General features: G+C 37.0%; 1 pseudogene; it reads left to right on the forward strand.

Annotated features, from left to right (window-relative positions):
* Positions 1-334: 334 nt before the first annotated feature.
* On the forward strand, positions 335-1923 carry LOC108319668 (MDIS1-interacting receptor like kinase 2-like; annotated as a pseudogene).
* The last annotated feature ends 18162 nt before the right edge of the window (positions 1924-20085 follow it).

Here is a 20085-nt window from a genome sequence, read left to right on the forward strand (position 1 = left end):
CTTTTTTCAATATAATCAAATTACTGGTCCTATACCCGTAGAATTTGGAAATTTCCAAAGATTAAGAAGATTATATCTGTCAAATAATTTCCTCAACGGTTCCATTCCTCCCAGTTTAGGTCGTCTGAAGAATTTGATACTTCTCTTCGTTGATTCTAACCAAATAGAAGGCCACATTCCCCAAGAATTAGGGAACTTATCCAATTTACAAGTTTTACAACTTTCTCATAATAAGATTTTGGGTTTGGTACCTCCAAAACTTTTACAAATGGATAAGTTGTTCTCTTTAAATCTCTCATCAAATCTGTTGTGTGGTTCAATCCCTATAGAAACCATGAAATGTCCTTATGTAGGAGTAATTGATTTAAGCCACAACTTGTTTAATGGAAGCATAACCTCTCAAATTGGTTGTGTCAATGACCTTAATCTTAGTCATAATTTTCTTGTTGGTGAGATTCCATTTCATTTTAAAATAAGCTTCATACTTAGGCGATTGGATCTTAGTTATAATAATTTTTCGGGCAAAGTACACAAGGAACTTGCTAGTCTATCATACATAAACCTTGCATACAATTCCTTTGACTTCTCACAAGACCTTGACTCTAAATCAAAGGTACCAGACTATTGTGCTTTTAAGGAAGACTCATTAATTGATGATCACCACAAGCCCAATTTCACATATTGCCACTTGCTCAATGAGACAAATCCTCAAAGTAGAAAAAATAAGCCCATCATTGTGTTAATTGTTCTTCCAGTCATTTTCTTCAGTGTTGTAATACTCCTTCTAATATTATATTTCTCAACATGTATTCCTAAGAAAAAATGTGAAGGAATATCAACAAAGAATGGGGACTTGTTTTCCATATGGAACTATGATGGGAAAATTGCATTTGAGGATATTATTGAAGCAACTGAAGATTTTGATCTCAAGTATTGCATTGGGACGGGCGCATACGGTAGTGTATATAGAGCAAAATTGCCCAGTGGACACATTGTTGCATGAAAAAAGCTCCACCATATGGAATCTCAAAATTCATCATTTGACAAAAGTTTTCGAAATGAGGTGAAGATGTTAACAGAAATTTGTCATAAAAACATTGTAAAGCTTCATGGGTTTTGCCTCCACAATCGATGCATGTTTCTGGTCTATCAATACATGGAAAGAGGTAGTTTATTTTATATTTTGAATAATGAGGTGGAAGCTAAGGAGTTGAATTGGAATAAGAGGGTGAATGTCATTAAAGGGATGACAAAGGCTTTATCCTACATGCATCATGATTGTAGCCCACCAATTGTTCATTGAGATGTAACAAGTAGCAATATTCTGTTAAACTCACAATTGGAGGCTATTGTCTCAGACTTTGGCACATCTCTTGATCCTGATTCTTCAAATCAAACCTTAGTAGTTGGCACCTTTGGCTACATTGCTCCAGGTGAATGCTATTTTGTATTACAAAACCACAATATTTTTATCAATCTCTAGAATTGATGTAACGATATATTTTTATAAGTTGAGTTAACTTTATTTATTTATTTTTGTCTACAACAGAGGTTGCGTATACATTTAGCATGACAGAAAAATGTGATGTTTATTGTTTTGGAGTGGTGGCTTTGGAAGAATTAATGGGAAAACATCCTGGAGAGCTAATCTCATCTTTAGTAGACCTAACTACTCAAAATATGTTAGTGAAAGATCTCTTGGATTCACGTCTTCCTCTTCCACTTCAGAAAGATGCTCAAGATATAAAGCTTGCTTTAACAATATCATTCTCATGTTTGTGCTCCAAATCAAACCTGAGGCCATCAATGGAACAAGTGGCTGATAAACTGTTTAGTCTCAAACTGTCATTATCTGTACCTTTTCATGAAGTTTTGATCCATCAATTGATGAATCGAGATATATTGCAAAACTATACTACTTGATCCTGATTCTTTAAATCAAACCTTAGTACTTGGCACCTATGGCTACATTGCTCAAGAAGAATGCTATTTTGTATTACAAAACCACAATATCTTTATCATTATGTAGAATTGATGTAACCATATATTTTTATAAGTTGAGTTAACTTTATTTTAATTTTGTTGGTTGCAACAAAACTTGCTTATATTTTGAGTGTGACAAAAGAATGTGATGTTTATAGTTTTGGAATGGTGGGTTTGGAAGCATTAATGGGAAAACACACTGGAGAGTTAATCTCATCTTTACCAGACCTAACTATTCAAAATATGTTAGTGAAAGATCTCTTGGATTCACGTCTTCCTCTTCCTCTTCGAAAAGACGCTCAAGATATAAATCTTTGATAATTGATGGAAACCCATCTAGGGAGTTTGATGGAGATCCATCCAGGGAGCAACAACTTGAGTTGGGTTGGGAGAATGGAAGAAGAATAAGGAGAAACCTTTTAGCTTGTTTGAAGCCTTGAAGAACATTCTAGAGTTTAAAGGAGGCTCCCATGCATCTCCCTTGGATGGTTTCTAAGGGAGAAGGCTCTCATTCACCACCTTGCACAATTGGAAGCTTCAAGAAGGAATCTAGTTCAATGTACTCTCTTTCCTACTAAGAGTTCTCCGTCTCCTATAATAGGAGAGTTCTATCTCTTGTAAATAGGTCTGGGAAATAAATGTTAGTGAAACTTCGCCAAATTACAATCTCACTTTCTCTAAGATCACTTAGGTTGTCTTCTCCTAAGACTCTTCCTAACTCCTTTCTTACGAGGTTGGTCAAACCTCCTTCAAGAGCTCTCCCCAGACCATTCTTCACATCTCACTTCCTTCATCAATCAAGTCTTCTGCGTGCTACTCTAGGACTCCTTATCAAGTTCGTTGGACCACTCCTCACCTTTCCAAGGTCCAAATGACGCTAGAAGCTCAAAACTAGCCCTATTGACAACATCGTGGCAGCTCTGACCTTGGCTTGTTTGACTTATAACTTCTTTCACAAAACTTCAAATGAGCTGATTTTTTTTTGTTGGAAAGTAGACTCAAAGGGATTTCATTGGACTATAAGCACGTATTTTCTAGAACATTGAGCTGGATGCAGTGAAATCTTCAAAATAATCTACATTTACTAATCTCCCTTGGTGGGTAGGTCCTTGGCCCAAATACAAGGCCTCGAAAACGACATATGTACATATTTATAAGGATTAAGAGAAGGGAAAAATAAGCTTGAAACAACATCTCCACAAGATTAGAGTCATTGAATTCTTTCTTCTTCTTCCATTCTCCTAGCCCGATTCATGTTGTAGCTCCTTGGATGGATCTACATCAAGCTCCCTATATGGGTTTCCATCATACCCTCCCTCTTGAAAACGATCTACCCTCAAATCGAAAAGGTATTTAAGGAAGCACAACTTTGGTTGTTTATTTCCTCATGAATCAAAGATATACCTGCAACATCCATAAAACAAAATTTAATGAGTTTTTGTACCAATGTAAGGACATATCTAAAGTAATGAAAAAAAGAGTAAGTTCTTTTTGTATTTTTGAAATGATTTTCTTTAAGAAAAAATATTTTGCTTCCTTCATGAAAGGTAGTTATTTTTTCTACAGACTTTAAACCTTTTTTTTTTCACTAGGTGAAATATGAGAGTTATCTAGGCTTTTAATGTGTTGATCTTTTTAAAACAATGTTCTTTAATGACGACATTCAACATAAATATTTCCTCTTCCAAAAGACTTGAAGCACTAAACACTTCTCGTTATAGTTTATTTATATTTTTCTTTAAAAGTAACAAGATCTACTTCACAAAATTGTTTTTGTCCACCTTGAGTTATTTGTAACTTATTAGGCAACAACAACTCAAAGTGTGATTTTTGAAAAGCTATTGAGGAGTTTGAAACAATGGGGAGTGGAGGTAGAGTTAAAATATTTTCGAAAGTAATGGTCAGAATCAAGAAATGAGAAGCATTAATGAAATGATAAGAGTTGAAATATTGGAAAACTCCTTTTGGAACTCTTAACTCAATTGTGATTGGAAGATTAGGAGGTGCCTTGAGTAACACTTCTTCTTTGAGTAAGTTTTCTTCTTTCTCTTTTTCTCTCCACTCAATTTCTTCTTTTTCTTTTTCCTCTCTTTCTCTTCTTTCATTTTCTTCTTTCTCTTTCTTTTGTCTCTCCTCTCTTTCTTTTCTAGCTTCTGTTAGCAAAATCATGAAGATAGAAGTTTTGATGATGCCAAAATCAAGTCTCAAGTGCTCAAGTTTTAAGAAGACTTTCATGAAGACTTGTTTTATGTGTTAAAGCTTTTGTAATAAGTAGATTTATGTATAAGGCTTCATTTGTTGTTGATTTCGTGTATTATATGCTTTAAAATTCGTTTTGGAGTCATAAAAACTCTACAATAATCGATTAACACTTAATATAATTGATTATCACAAAGAGGTTTTTAAAGGTTGGTAAAAACTCATTTTGTCTCTTAAATAATCTATTACCAGCTTATAATAATCAATTATCCATAATCAATTATGGCTTACCATAATCGATTATCACGACTAGCCGTTGGAGTTTTTAGGCATGTTTTTGGCCGTTGTGCATTCATTAAATGTATAATCAAGTACCATAAGTGGATAATCGATTATCACACGAGAAAAAGCTAACAATAGATTTTCGGAGGTGTCCTTGAGTGAGATCTTTCTATATTGGTTTAAGACTCTCATTCTAATACACGAAAACATATATGAGTATTTTGTTATATGATAAGAGTGATCTAGGGTTTGTGTAACCCTTGTGCTTTGGCTTTGAGAACTTTGTGTTGGCATAAAGCAAGAACTTTCACTGGTATTGTGATTGATTACTGTTGCTATTTTTGAGTGAAGGCTATCATCGTTTGTGAAGATTCAAAGGAAGTGTTCATCCTTCGTGAAACATTTTGAGGAGGTGTTCATCTCTTGTGACCTTTAGGGGAAGTGAGTTTCATTTCCTATGGAAACAAGATAGGTGTTTTATAAACCCTTAAACTTTTCTTTCTGTGTGATTGTAATAGTTTATTGGATTTGTGCTAGTGGAACGTTAATCTCCGTTTGTGATTAGCAACTAGACGTAGGATCCTTGTAATCTGAACTAGTATAAAATTATCTGTGCAATTTTCTCTCTTCCTTACTCTTTATTATTGTTTAGTTAAACAAGAGAAAATTATTAAAGGAACACATTTGCGATAAGAAACCAATTCACCCCCTCTTGGTTTATTGTTCACACTAATCATTCCGCTACAACGCTCTGTCAGCTTCATCCTCTCTTACTATTAAGAGTTCTTCTTCTCTAGCTCTTAGAAATTCTTCAACTCTAGCTCTTATTTCCTCTTCTCTAGCTCTTAGATCTTCTTTCTCTTTTCCTTTCCTAGCTTGTTGTCTTTGCTCATCTTTTTATCTTACTTTTCTAGCTAGTTATATTTGATCATATTTCTTTCTTTCAATATCTCTTCTCTCATTATCCCTCAAGAGCTTTTCAACTTTCTCTTTAAACTCCTTCTCTTTAAGAAAGAACTTTTTTTCACTTCTACTATTTTCTCTATCTCTCACCATGAGTTCTCTCTTTTCATGTTTAAGTTGTTGATTTTTCTTTAAAGAAGGTGAAACAATTTTTTTTTCTCATGCATGCTTTTAGATCATTCCAATGTCTAATTGGTGATTTTCTACTATTATCAACACCATACACTCTTTGATGCCACCAATCACACGCGTACTCTATGAACCTAGAAGAACATAATGAAATTATATGATACTTACTATAAGAACCTATATATATATATATATATATATATATATATATATATATATATATATATATATAATATTAAAAGATGATGGGGTGAAAACATTATAAAAAAAAATGGATAGAAGGAATGTGCCCTTTGGAGGAAAGCACGCGGATGTCCACAAATGGAGGGCCCCCTTGCTTACTTTTGGCACATATTGATTGAAGAAAGTCAAAAAAATAAAAAAGGTGCAGAGTGGGATAAGGAGAATCATCATCTTCTTATTGTACACAACATGGAGGATGGAAGGGGGAAAATTGGGTTCTGCAAATTCCTGCTACCAAATCCGTGGGAGTAAAAAGCTTTGCTGCAAGATCTGGGAGAGGTGAAGTGGAGAGCTTCATTTTCAACCGGACGTTTGCGTCGTTCCGATCGGGGCAGCTTGAGTTCTTGGCTGTAGGACTATGGTGATTGGAGAAACCAGGTAAGGGGAGCTAGATCTTTTTCTATAGATCGTAGGAATAATTCATGTGTTTGAGATTTGTAATATTATGTGGTTTGATGAACGATATGTGTTTAGAGTGATCTTTTTTTGTATGAATCCATATGAGTGATGGTAGAATAGTGTTGTTGAAGAAGGATCTGGAAAAAAGGGATGAAAATGGTGCTCTGGAAGTCGATTCTGCATAATTCTGCAGAATTGCGAAAGGTGTCGTTCGGTCAAATGGTTAGTTGGTACCGTTCGGTTAGGTATTGATGTGTTAACGATCTGTTAAGAAATTGATTTAGTACCGATCGGTCAGGATTTGATTTAGTACTGATCGATCAAGAATTGATTTAGTACCGATCGGTCAGAATTGATTTAGTACCGATCGATTGTGAGCGTTCGGTCTTAATTGGGATTCTTAGGTTTGAATCTTAAGCGTTCGATCTTGTTGTATTAGTGATTAGAAGCGTTCGTTCTTAATTTAGTATCCTCAGATAGCAATCTTGAGCGTCCGGTCTTGATATCTGTTAGTAATCGTTAGCGTTCGACCTGGATTGGGTATTCTGAGGCTTAGCTGGTTTGCGTTCGATCTTGGTGTATCAGTGATTGTTAGCATTCGATCTTGATCAGATAGTCTCAGGCTTCAATCTAAAGTGTTCGGTCATATTATGTGTTAGTGAACGTTCGGTCTTGATGGTGTTTATTCTCAGTTAGTGATCGTCCATAGTGAACGTTCGGTCTTGATGATGTTTTTCTGTTAGTGATCGTTCATAGGGAACGGTCGTTCTCGATGATGTTTGTCCTCAAGTAGTACTCGTCGTAGGTAGTGTTCGGTCTTGATGAGGCTTGATCTTTGAACGTTCGTCCAAACAGTATTCGATTTACGATAGTGTTCGGTTTTAGCGTTCGGCCCAATAGGGCTTAATCTCATAGTGTTCGGCCAAATAGTGTTGAATCCAATATGATGTTCGGTTTTAGCGTTCGGCCTAATAGTGTTCAATCTAATATGGTATTCGGTTTTGAGCGTTCGGCCTGGTATAGTTTGATCTCACAGTGTTCGTTCTAATGTTGTTCGGTCTAATATAACGTTCGGTGTTTTAGCGTTCAACCTAGGTGCTCGATCTTAGCGTTGTCCAAATAGTGTTCGACCTATTAGTGTTGGTCTAATATATAGCGTTCGGTGTTTCAGTGTTCGGCCTAATGGTGCTTGATCTCTTAGCGTTCGTCCAAATAGTGTTCGTCCAAATAGTGTTCGACCTAAAGGCATTCGATCTAATAGCGTTCGGCCTAATAGTGCTATTAGATTGATGTTGATGATTAATGTGAGTTTAGGAATATGAATATGGTATGAGTCTCGTGAAGAGATTCAGTAATGTTATGGTATCTGTGTATATATTGATGTTGTGGGTCCTGTATTCGGATGTCCTGGTCTATGTGTCGGCTTTGGACATAGTGAGGGGACTAACCTTGTGAATGATATGGAGGGTCGGATGTCCTGGTCTATGTGCCGATTTTGGACATAATGAGGGGACTAACCTTGTGAATTATATGGAGGGTCGGATGTCCTGGTCTATGTGCCAATTTTGGACATAGTGAGGGGACTAACTTTGTGAATGATATGGAGGGTCGGATGTCCTGGTCTATGTGCCGGTTTTGGACATAGTGAGGGGACTAAGAAGGGCATCACAAGTGGGGAACCTTCCGTTGAATTGCTCATCAACGTATCATCCGGATGAGTGTCTATTGGGTACTGTGGGACGAGTGTCCAATAGGAATTGTGGTATGATGGTATGAGGGTGTCTGATTTAATTATTATATGACATTTGTATTGAAGTAATTATGCATGTTTTATAAATGATTTGTTGCATGTTAGCTCACCCTACTTGTTTGTGTTTGTGTATGTGCGATGATCGTATAATTCGTTATACGGGAGCAGATGAAGGAATGTCGTCTGATCCAATACCGATGGAGAAAGATATAGAAGAATAAATTAGAAGAATTTGAATTTTAATTATGAGTTTGTAGTTGAAATCTGAGTTTCAAAAATATGTATAGATATATATATCAACTACGAATTTTTAAGGAGATTACGGGATATTACCGTATATGTAATGCTACATTACATAATTTATGTATTTTCAAGGGTGAGAATTTGGGATGTTACATTAATTGTATCACAGCAGTTCGTCCTTAGGATGACCTTTGTGTTGTGGGTCTGTTGTGCCTTCTTTGTGAAGAATGGAGTCTAATGGTATGATCTACCATTTTCTCCAAGTCTATATAGTGGAGTGTGTATCTAACTAAAAGTTTTGAGAACAGAAAACGTCTTGATAAGAGTAATGAGGGTGCACACTCGTGACTTTTACCATAGATGATTTTCCTTTCTTAATTATGAAGGTTTGAGGTAAGGAAGAGTTAGAGTTTCAGTGTTGTTTCCTGTAGTAATCCCTGTCTTGTTCTTGCCTTTGTGGTGGTGTAATGTGCTCTATTGTAGTAGAGGAATGCAAATTCAAGAACAACTTGAGTTGTATACCTTTATTACAATTGGTTTTACCCTTTGAGACAAATTCTTGCCTCGAAGATAAGGAGTTAGAAGACTAAAAGTTTAGGCTTCAAAGGACGAGTGAAGATATTGGAGTTTAGAAGAAATGTTTTGGTAAAGAAGTCTTCAAGAACAAAGTCCGAAGGTCATATATCGTACAAGAAGGGGTTGAGTTCAAAGGTTAGATTAAGAGAAGCTTTGGATAAGCATGGTTATAGCAAGGTTTGAGAAATGAGTTGGGTTTAGTATATCAGTAATGTCAGAAGTCAGAAGAAAGGGAAGTGTGGGTGAGAAACGGAGTGACGTTGTGTGAGATTGGTAACATGAATCGATGTATCAATAATGGTTGGAATTTGAATAAGAAAGTGGTGGATGGCCTAAAGTTTAAGTTAAGAAAGGAATAGGAAATTCTAAAGTGGACTAAGGGGAATAAGTATTAAGGAAGGAAGTAGAAGAAGAAGATTTTGAGAGGCATTCAGGTAAGGCATAATTTTCAAGTTGAGAGAACATAAGGTCTTTGAAGAAGAATGAAGTATTGTAAGGATCTTAAGTTTAAAAAAAAATATAATAATAATAAAATAAAATAAAAATTTGAAGGAGGTGATCAAGTTTTATCAACAAGTGGATGATTCAGAGTCAAGTTTAGTTGGATGTTTCAAGATCAGTAGTTCACGCAGAAGAAATGTTTGCGCATAGGCTAAGATGAAAGGTTTCAAGTGATGAAGGAAGGAGTACCTCAGAATGTCAGTTTGGTAGGAAAGTATAAGATTATAGCACAATAGAGGAAGAAAGGAGAAGAAAAAGGTTTTAGAACAGTGGGAAAAGGGTGATTATAGTATAAATGGTGAAAGAGAGCATCGTGAATGATCAGAGTATTGGTTGGTTGAGACATTCAGAGTTATGAAGCTGCATGTGGTGGTAAAGTTAGTTTTCATCAAGTGTGGTTATGGTTTTAAAAAGAAGTGTTGAGTTTAAGGAGAATACATGATTATATATCAGAGATAAGTGGAGAAGAGAAGAAAAATATTTTTGGCGTATGAGTTCTTGGTTGGTGTGCTGAAACAAGTACTCGAACTTCCACATTAGAGTGGTGGAGTTCGCTATTATCCAATGTTAATGGTTCCTAATGGGATAATTCCTGTTAAGTGTAAGATGTACTCGGTGGGTGATAATTTTGGTAGCATAGTGATAGTTTGGACTCAGTTCAAAAATGGGAAGAACTACAAGGTTGGAGAATCTCAAAAGAGAAATAGAGGGCAGGTTGGAACATTCAAGTATAAATCTTAGCAATCAGGAGTAGGTTCAAGCATGTACGTTTTCGAGGAGTAGAAATAATGTTGGGGAAATGGAATGACAAGGTTAGCATGGAAGAGGAGATTTCTCAAGATTTTTTTTTGTGAGGTCATTGAAGTTTTGAAGAAGTTTCTTCAAGGGTGAACATTTTTCTGGGTACAGAAGTCATAAGGGAAGTGTCCCTTGATTCGACTAATGAGTAAGGGAGTTTGAGGATCAGAGTAGCGTAGCGGATGATGGTGAGCATGTTATTGTCAGTAATAGGCATTCATGAAGAGCTTTCATAATGATGGATTGGTGGTTTGTGAGGGACGAGTTCTTTGAAACAGTATTGGTGTTGTTATATGAGAATGAGTTGGGAGGGTTTGGAAATCTTCAAGAGTCAGAAGTGAGTTTAGGTATGGAAGAAACATGTATCATGAAGATGCGTGAGAGTACGGTTTCAAGCTACAGGATTGACTTTAAAGTGAGGAACTATTAATGAATTTGTAACAGAAAGAGTGGGTCAGTTGGCGAAGGAGATAATTTGAGCTATGGTTTTGAGTTATAGTGGCAATCTACAGGTAAGGAAAATTCAACTATTAGTTTGAACAGAGAAAAGATTCAGGTTCTTGTTTGATAAGGATTTAGTAAGAGTGGGTTGAAGAATATGAAGATTGGGGGTCTATAGTTAAGTTGTAAAGCAATTTCATTAGTATAGGTGAAATACTATAACTAGTGAGTTTCTCAAAATGGTTGAGAAAGCACAGTTTGGATAATCCTAGTTCCAGATGTATCATCAGTTGGCTTGATACTAATAAAGTTAGTAAACTCAAATCGAAGAGGTTATAAATCTAAGTATGAGTACAGGCTAGTGGATCAAGAATTGCTTATGGTTCAGGCCGACAAATTCAATGGGTGAAGATGGAGTGTTCACTTTGTTTTGTTGTTGCAACGGATCAGGATTTTAAATTATACTACTGATAACAGTTGAAAAACTGTTATTTTCATGCTTAAAATTGATACTAAAAGCAACCTTTAGACTTAGAAACTAGCTTGAAATCATACTTTTATCCATATTTTCAGAAATAAGAGAGCTGGACAGGTTTATGCTTGATTTCAGTGTTTTTGTGCAGGTTTTAAGGTGAATTGAGTGAAAGAAGTGAAGAATGAGAGAGATGGAATCAGAAAAGGAATCAAAGAGTGCAAAAGGAGAAGCCGAAGGCACCGCTCAGCGGCACTTTACCGCTGAGCGGCACTCAGAAGGTCACGGGAGGTCTGCTGAGGGGCAAAATGGCCGCTGAGGGGAAGAAAAGAGACGCGCACTCACCGCTGAGCGGTACTTTACCGCTGAGCGGCACACTTATGGGCTTGGGCTTAGATTTTTTGTAATTTTAGAATAGTATATAAGCTTTAGGACGTCCTAGGGTTTGTATCTTTGGCAGAAACGAGGCAAACACTTTCTCTTCCACCCCTTTGAAGGAGGATCTTGGATGCTCAGGCTACCTCTTCACCTTTATTGGGTTCATTCTTTCATACTTTCATTGTAATTCATCTAGGTTCACCATGAATATGGTGAACTAAACCTTGTATGTTTGTTGGGGAATCAATGTAATCTCTTGAAGCTCTCATATATGGAATTTATGCTTGCATCTTAATCTAAGATTTATGCTTTCTTTCATCATTAGTTAGGGTTTTTCCTCTTTGCTTAATGCTTGCATTGTTTAACTCATTCGATGCATGATTATTGGTTTTGTCGATACGGGAACGTACGGGGAAGTCTAGATCCGGGGAATTTCTCCCAATATTATGTTGGTTGTCGTTAAGCTCCTGCACTTATGAACTGATAATTAGGAATGCTAGGAATTGTATGAACTCGTGATTAGGGAGAAGCCTTCTAGAAAGGTACTTTAGAGAGTGGCATTAACAATGATGATTTGAATGTTGAATTCCTAAAATATATGAGAGTGGATAAGATGAAATTGACCCCCAACAACATATTCATTCATATATTCCATTGAAAGTGTTTATCTTTTGATTTTTGCCATTGATCAAAACTTGATGCATACATGTTTATTTTCGTCTCTTGCATATTAAACTCCAAATATTTCGTCTTTAAGTCTTAGCTAATCAAGAAATCACATAACTAAACTAGGCCGTGAGTCCTTTGGGAAGAACGATACTTGGTCTTACCAAGTTTATTACTTGAACGATTCGGTCATACTTGCCGATTGAAAAACAAGTTATTGACATCATATTTTGGTGCTCATAAATTTGTCCATCAACTACTCGAGAGTATAAATCAGTAAAGTAATGTGAAGTCTTTTTGGTGGTCTGGAATGAAGAAAGATGTAGCTCAATTTGTGGCTTCTTGCTTGGCTTGTTAGAAGGCAAAAGTGGAACATCAGAGGCCTGGAGGTTTGTTGCAACCATTGGAAATTCCAAAAGTGGGAATGGGATAGCATCACTATGGACTTTGTTACCCATTTGCCACGCACTGTTCGAAATCATGATGCAAGTTAGAGAGGATTTGTTAGTTGAAGTGCAACCAGTAAAGATTGAGGAAAGACAAACCAAACAGCCTCAAGGGAAGAGAGTCAGACTCGTCAAGGTCATCTGGGATGATAGAATGGCTGACTCAACCTGGGAGTTAGAGGACGAGATGAGAGAAACTTACCCTCACTTGTTCTGGTAAGCGCAATTTTCGAGGACGAAAATTTTAAATTGTTGGGGAGAATGTAAGAACCTAAATATATATATATATATATATATATATATATATATATATATATATATATATATATATATATATATATAATATTAAAAGATGATGGGGTGAAAACATTATAAAAAAAAATGGATAGAAGGAATGTGACCTTGGAAGCAAAGCACGCGGATGTCCACAAATGGAGGGCCCCCTTGCTTACTTTTGGCACATATTGATTGAAGAAAGTCAGAAAAATAAAAAGGGTGCAGAGGGGGATAAGGAGAATCATCATCTTCTTATTGTACATGGCATGGAGGATGGAAGGGGGAAAAACTGGGTTCTGCAAATTCCTGCTGCCAAATCCGTGGGAGTAAAAAGCTTTGCTGCAAGATTTGGGAGAGGTGAAGTGGAGAGCTTCATTTTCAACCGGACGTTTGCGTCGTTCCGATCGGGGCATCTTGAGTTCTTGGCTGTAGGACTGTGGTGATTGGAGAAAACCAGGTAAGGGGAGCTATATCTTTTTCTATAGATCGTAGGAATAATTCATGTGTTTGAGATTTGTAATATTATGTGGTTTGATGAATGATCTGTGTTTAGAGTGATCTTGTTTTGTATGAATCCGTATGAGTGATGGTAGAATAGTGTTGTTGAAGAAGGATTTGGCAAAAAGGGATGAAAATGGTGCTCTAGAAGTCGATTCTGCATAATTCTGCAGAATTGCGAAAGGTGTCGTTCGGTCAAATGGTTAGTTGGTACCGTTCGGTTAGGTATTGATGTGGTAACGATCGGTTAAGAAATTGATTTAGTACCGATCGGTCAAGATTTGATTTAGTACTGATCGATCAAGAATTGATTTAGTACCGATCGATCAGAATTGATTTAGTACCGATCGATTGTGAGCGTTCGGTCTGAATTGGGATTCTTAGGTTTGAATCTTAAGCGTTCGATCTTGGTGTATTAGTGATTAGAAGCGTTCGTTCTTAATTTAGTATCCTCAGATAGAAATCTTGAGCGTCCGGTCTTGATATCTGTTAGTAATCGTTAGCGTTCGACCTGGATTGGGTATTTTGAGGCTTAGCTGGTTTGCGTTCGATCTTGGTGTATCAGTGATTGTTAGCGTTCGATCTTGATCAGATAGTCTCAGGCTTCAATCTAAAGCATTCGATCATATTATGTGTTAGTGAACGTTCGGCCTTGATGATGTTTATTCTCAGTTAGTGATCGTCCATAGTGAACGTTCGGTCTTGATGATGTTTTTCTGTTAGTGATCGTTCATAGGGAACGGTCGTTCTCGATGATGTTTGTCCTCAGGTAGTACTCGTCATAGGCAGTGTTCGGTCTTGATGAGGCTTGATCTTTGAACGTTCGTCCAAACAGTATTCGATATACGATAGTGTTCGGTTTTAGCGTTCGGCCCAATAGGGCTTAATCTCATAGTGTTCGGCCAAATAGTGTTGAATCCAATATGATGTTCGGTTTTAGCGTTCGGCCTAATAGTGTTCAATCTAATATGGTATTCGGTTTTGAGCGTTCGGCCTGGTATTGTTTGATCTCACAGTGTTCGTTCTAATGTTGTTCGGTCTAATATAACGTTCGGTGTTTTAGCGTTCAACCTAGGTGCTCGATCTTCACGTTGTCCAAATAGTGTTCGACCTATTGATAACAGTTGAAAAACTGTTATTTTTATGCTTGAAATTGATACTAAAAGCAACCTTTAACACTGAGAAACTAGATTGAAAGCATGCTTTTGTTCATATTTTCCGAAATAAGAGATATGGACAGGTTTATGCTTGATTTCAGTGTTTTTGTGTAGGTTTTAAGGTGAATTTGGTGAAGGAAGTGAAGAAGGAGAGAGATGGAATCAGAAAAGACATCAGAAAGTGCAAAAGGAGAAGCCGCAGTTGCCGCTCAGGAGCTCACGGGGGATCCGCTGAGCGGCAAAATGGCCGCTGAGGGGAAGAAACCAACTCACGCACTTACCGTTGAGCGGCACACTTATGGGCTTGGGCCTAAATTTTCTGTAATTTTAGAATAATATATAAGCATTAGGACGTCTTAGGGTTTGTATCTTTGGTAGAAACGAAGCAAACACTCTCTCTTCCACCCCTTTGAAGGAGGATCTTGGATGCTCAGGCTACCTCTTCACCTTTCTAGGGTTTTATCTTTCATTCTTTCATTATTATTCATCTAGTTTCACCATGAATATGGTGAACTGAACCTTGTATTGTTGTTGGGGAATCAATGTAGTCTTGTGAAACTCTCATATATGGAATTTGTTTTTACATCTTATATTTAAGACCTATGCTTTCTTTCATCATTAGTTAGGGTTTTTCCTCTTTGCTAATGCTTGCTTTGTTTAACTCATTCAATGCATGATTAGTGATTTTGTTGATACGGAAACGTACGAGAAAGTCTAGATCCGGGGAATTTCTCCCAATAGTATATTGGTTGCCGTTAAGCTCCTGCACTAAAAGAACTAATTATTAGGAATGATAGGAATCGTATGAACTCGTAATTAGGGATAGGCCTTCTTGCAAGGTAATTTAGAGAGTGGCATTAACAATGATGAAAAGAATGTTGAATTCCTAAAGTATATGAGAGTGGATAAGATGAAATTGATAACCCCAACAACATACTCATCCATATATTCTATTGAAGTGTTTGTATTTTGTTTTAGCCATTGATCAAATTCATGCATACATGTTTATTTTCTGTTTTGCATATTAAACTCCACTTATTTCGTTCTTAAGTCTTAAATAATCAACGAATCACATAACTAAACTAGGTCGTGAGTCCTTTGGGAGAACGATACTTGGTCTTACCTAGTTTATTACTTGAAACGATTCGGTCACACTTGTCGATTGTTAAACAAGTTTGTGGCGCCGTATTTCGGTGTTCATAAATTTGTCATCAAGTTTTTGGCGCTGTTGCCGGGGACTCGTGGTTTAACTAGTTTATTTGTTTGATTATTGATTATCTTTGACTTGTTTTTTAATTTTGAATTTTAAATTTTGAATTTTGGTTTTCTGTTTTTATTTTATTTTATTTTTCTGTTTTTATTTTATTTTATTTTATTTTCTCAGTTATTATTTTATTTTTTTTTATTTTATTTTTCTGTTTTTATTTTTTTGTTTTCTGTTTTTATTTTATCTTCTTATCTCTGATCTTATATCTTCTTTTATATCTTTTTGTGCTAACAATTATTTTTAGGGTTTTGTGCCTAATATCTACAGAATGCAATTTGGTCAAGAATTTAACTATATGGGCACTCAATTCTACCAAAGTAATATCAACCACTGGTGGGAACCTCACTCAAGCATGGATCAATGCCAATTTTGGCAAGCTGCCGGACCATTTGATAGGCCATCACCACAACAATGGCTGCCACCACAACAATGGCAGCAACAACCCTTTCTATCAGGAAGTTTGGATAGGTTGGAGGACACCCTTCAACGATATTTGAAAAATTCTGACGCTACTTAGAAAAACATTGAAGAATCATGTAAAAGAATGGAGATACAACTTCGTTACATTAGTCAGAGATTGAATGATGAGGTTAATACTGAAGTTAACCTTATGGAGGAAGGGCAAACCATTGTCACTGAAAGTGACAAGATTCTAGATGAGGAAAAGATAGAGAGAAAAGAGAAAGAAGAATTGAGTGAGAAAAATAAAGATGAAGAAAAAGAGAAAGAAGTGGTTGAGAGAGAAGAGAGAAAGAAGATTTGTGTGAAAATAAAGAAGTTGAAAAGAAAAAGAAAAGGGAAGAAAAAAATAAGAGAAAAGAAAAAGAGAAAATTTAGGGAGAGAAAAAGGAAGAAAAAGAGGATGAGAGGAAAGAAGAAGAAATCATATGAAAAATCCCATCCCCATCCAAAGAAGTATCATAGGAAGAAGGAATTTGAGCACTTGATGGAAATCTTCAAGAAATTGGAGATTAAAGTTCCTATGATTGAGACATTGCAACAGGTTCCTGGTTTGATCAAATTTCTGAAGAAGTTCAGTAGAAAGAAGAAAAAGAAGATGGAACTTGAACTTTACTGCGTCAAGCTAATGACATTAAAAGAGCGCTTGTTGGGAGGCAACCCAGTGATTTAAAAACTTTTGATTTTGTTTTGTAACTTTTAATTTATGGACATTATTTTTGTAAATACTTTGTTGGATATAGCATCTACTGAAGGATGCTAGGTGGTTAAGTATCTACTTAAGGATACTAAGTTTGTAACACCTACTGATGGGTGTTGGTGAGAAAATTTTGCACCTACTGATGGGTGTTGGTAAGTTTGTAACACCTACTGATGGGTGTTGGTGGATTTTGGGTCAGGCTCGTGACGTTAAACAAGCGCTACCTGGGAGGCAACCCAGTTGATTGATTGTTTTTGTTTGTTTCATTGTAGTAGTATAATAGGGTTGTGAATAAGTAACCTGAGAATTGAATTGCAGGGAACCAGTGAGGGGCATGTTTAGGAGGCACGTAGGTTAAGAAAAGAAGGAGAAGAGCACTTCACGAAAGTACCGCTGAGCGGTACTATCGCAGAGTGGGTTTAGTTTCCCCTTAGCGGGACCCGAGCCCTTAGGGTATTTTTATACCCTAAGCTGCGCATAAGCTTTTATTTTCAGGCTCTTCTCTGCACAAACACTCCCACATACCTTTTCCAAGGTTTTCCACATCTTTACCCTCTTCCCTCTTAAGAAAATCTCTCTTCAACTCACTTGCTCACTAGTGTTTCATCTAAGTTTGGGGTTGGAATAGAGCATCTCAGCTTGGAAGCATTCTCATTGCATCTAGTATCTCCACCCAAGTAAGTAAAGCATTTTGTTCATTCTAGGGTTCTTAATTTTGAATGTGATTGTCAAAGCATGAATATTTAGGGGTTTTGATTTCTATGCATGATTTGATGATATAATTGATGTTTGAACCGATTAAACTGCATAATTTTGATCTAGAAAACTGAAAATTGCATTTGGGTAGAGTTAAGACAGCTTAAAAAGAGGTTTTTCAAAACTCTGCAGAGTTACCGCTCAGGGGTAAATTGCCGCTGAGCGGCACTATGCCAGACCTAAAATTTTTTGAAAATTTGTGTTCTGGAATGTGGCACTGGTGGCGCTGAGGGGTAATTCTGACCCTCAGCGGTGGTTTAGCTTCGAAAGGAGTTGTATTCTGTGTTTTACTAATGATTAACATCATGTTCTGTGGTTTTGTATCTGTGTTTGATTGTAGGAATGGCATCCTCTTCAGGAAAAAGATTGAAAACCATGGCAACCAAGAGAAAGGAAAAGGAACCAGAACAACCCCATTATAGTAGGTTCCTCTCTCGGAAACATGAGAAGCACTTCAAGGTGGTTCAAGATAGGAGACTCCTTATGGAGAGAAAATTTGGAATGATACCTAACTTTGCTCCTCAATTTGGAAAGCAATTGGTAGGGAATGACTGGGGAAAGCTAGCCACATATCCTGCACCTGCTAACATAGCTGTGGTAAAAGAATTCTACACTAATGCAAAGAAGATTGGTGATTATCCAGTTGAAAATTATTTGGGCTATGTCAGAGGCCATGCTATCAGGTATGATCCTGATTCTATCAATAACTTCCTGGATACTGTGTGGGCTGGTGAGCAGTGCCAGTTTGCTCTTTGCATGGAGGAAGGGGATGATTTTGAGGATGTAGAGAGAGTACTATGTATACCTAGAGGACACTTCCAAAGGAATAGATCTGGCTCAGTGGTAAACATTAGGAGGACTGATTTGACTCCTCTTGCAAAGTATTGGATGACATTTTCTCATGCCAACATTCAGCCATATTCACATGTGTCAGATATTACTCTCAGCAGGGCACTCTTCATCTACTGTGCTATTAGGAACTTAAATGTTAATATTGGGCAGGTGATAGCTGATGAGATTAGTGTGTGTGCCAATACCTCAAATAACAATGCACCCCTAGGACATCCCTCCTTAATCACTCACCTTTGCAAGATAGTTGGGGTGGACACTTCTGCTCCACCATTTGAAAGGCCAAGAAAAGCCATTGATGAGGCCTATTACAGACAGTACTGTGGAGGTGAGGAGGCAGCTCAGCCAGTTCCACCACGCCATGCTCGTAGAGAGAGAGGACAAGCATAGAACCAGACATCTGCTGAGACACATGAAGCAGAACTGTTCCTGATGAGGGACATGTACATGTCTCTTATAGGTGCTCAGTTACAATCCATTCATAGAGGGCAGGTGGCTACTGCTGAGATGATTGTGGGGATGTATGATACACCTCCAGCTCACAGGTGGACTATGGAGGAATTCCATAATGTGGTAGCTTGGCCAGAGTAGCCGATGCAAGGAGGAGGAGCTGAAGCAGCTGAAGCTTCAGTTAGGGAGATGGAAGAAGATGAAGCTGATGATGATGATGCATTTGAAGATGATGAAGATGAGGAAGAAGAGGAAGATACAGAGGACAACTCAGATTGATGAGGAGCTGAGATAGTGATGGACAAATTTATGAGCACCAAAATATGATGTCACAAACTTGTTTTTCAATCGGCAAGTATGACCGAATCGTTCAAGTAATAAACTTGGTAAGACCAAGTATCGTTCTTCCCAAAGGACTCACGGCCTAGTTTAGTTATGTGATTTCTTAATTAGCTAAGACTTAAAGACGAAATATTTGGAGTTTAATATGCAAGACAGAAAATAAACATGTATGCATGAAGTTTTGATCAATGGCTAAAACAAAAGATAAATACTTTCAATGAAATATATGAATGAATATGTTGTTGGGGGTCAATTTCATCTTATCCACTCTCATATATTTTAGGAATTCAACATTCAAATCATCATTATTAATGCCACTCTCTAAAGTACCTTTCTAGAAGGCTTCTCCCTAATCACGAGTTCATACAATTCCTAGCATTCCTAATGATCAGTTCATAAGTGCAGGAGCTTAACGACAACCAATATCATATTGGGAGAAATTCCCCGGATCTAGACTTCCCCGTACGTTCCCGTATCGACAAAACCAATAATCATGCATCGAATGAGTTAAACAATGCAAGCATTAAGCAAAGAGGAAAAACCCTAACTAATGATGAAAGAAAGCATAAATCTTAGATTAAGATGCAAGCATAAATTCCATATATGAGAGCTTCAAGATATTACATTGATTCCCCAACAAACATACAAGGTTTAGTTCACCATATTCATGGTGAACCTAGATGAATTACAATGAAAGTATGAAAGAATGAACCCAATAAAGGTGAAGAGGTAGCCTGAGCATCCAAGATCCTCCTTCAAAGGGGTGGAAGAGAAAGTGTTTGCCTCGTTTCTGCCAAAGATCCAAACCCTAGGACGTCCTAAAGCTTATATACTATTCTAAAATTACAAAAAATATAAGCCC

The sequence above is a fragment of the Vigna angularis genome, chromosome 9 (assembly GCF_016808095.1).
Source record: "Vigna angularis cultivar LongXiaoDou No.4 chromosome 9, ASM1680809v1, whole genome shotgun sequence".
Taxonomy (NCBI): domain Eukaryota; kingdom Viridiplantae; phylum Streptophyta; class Magnoliopsida; order Fabales; family Fabaceae; genus Vigna; species Vigna angularis.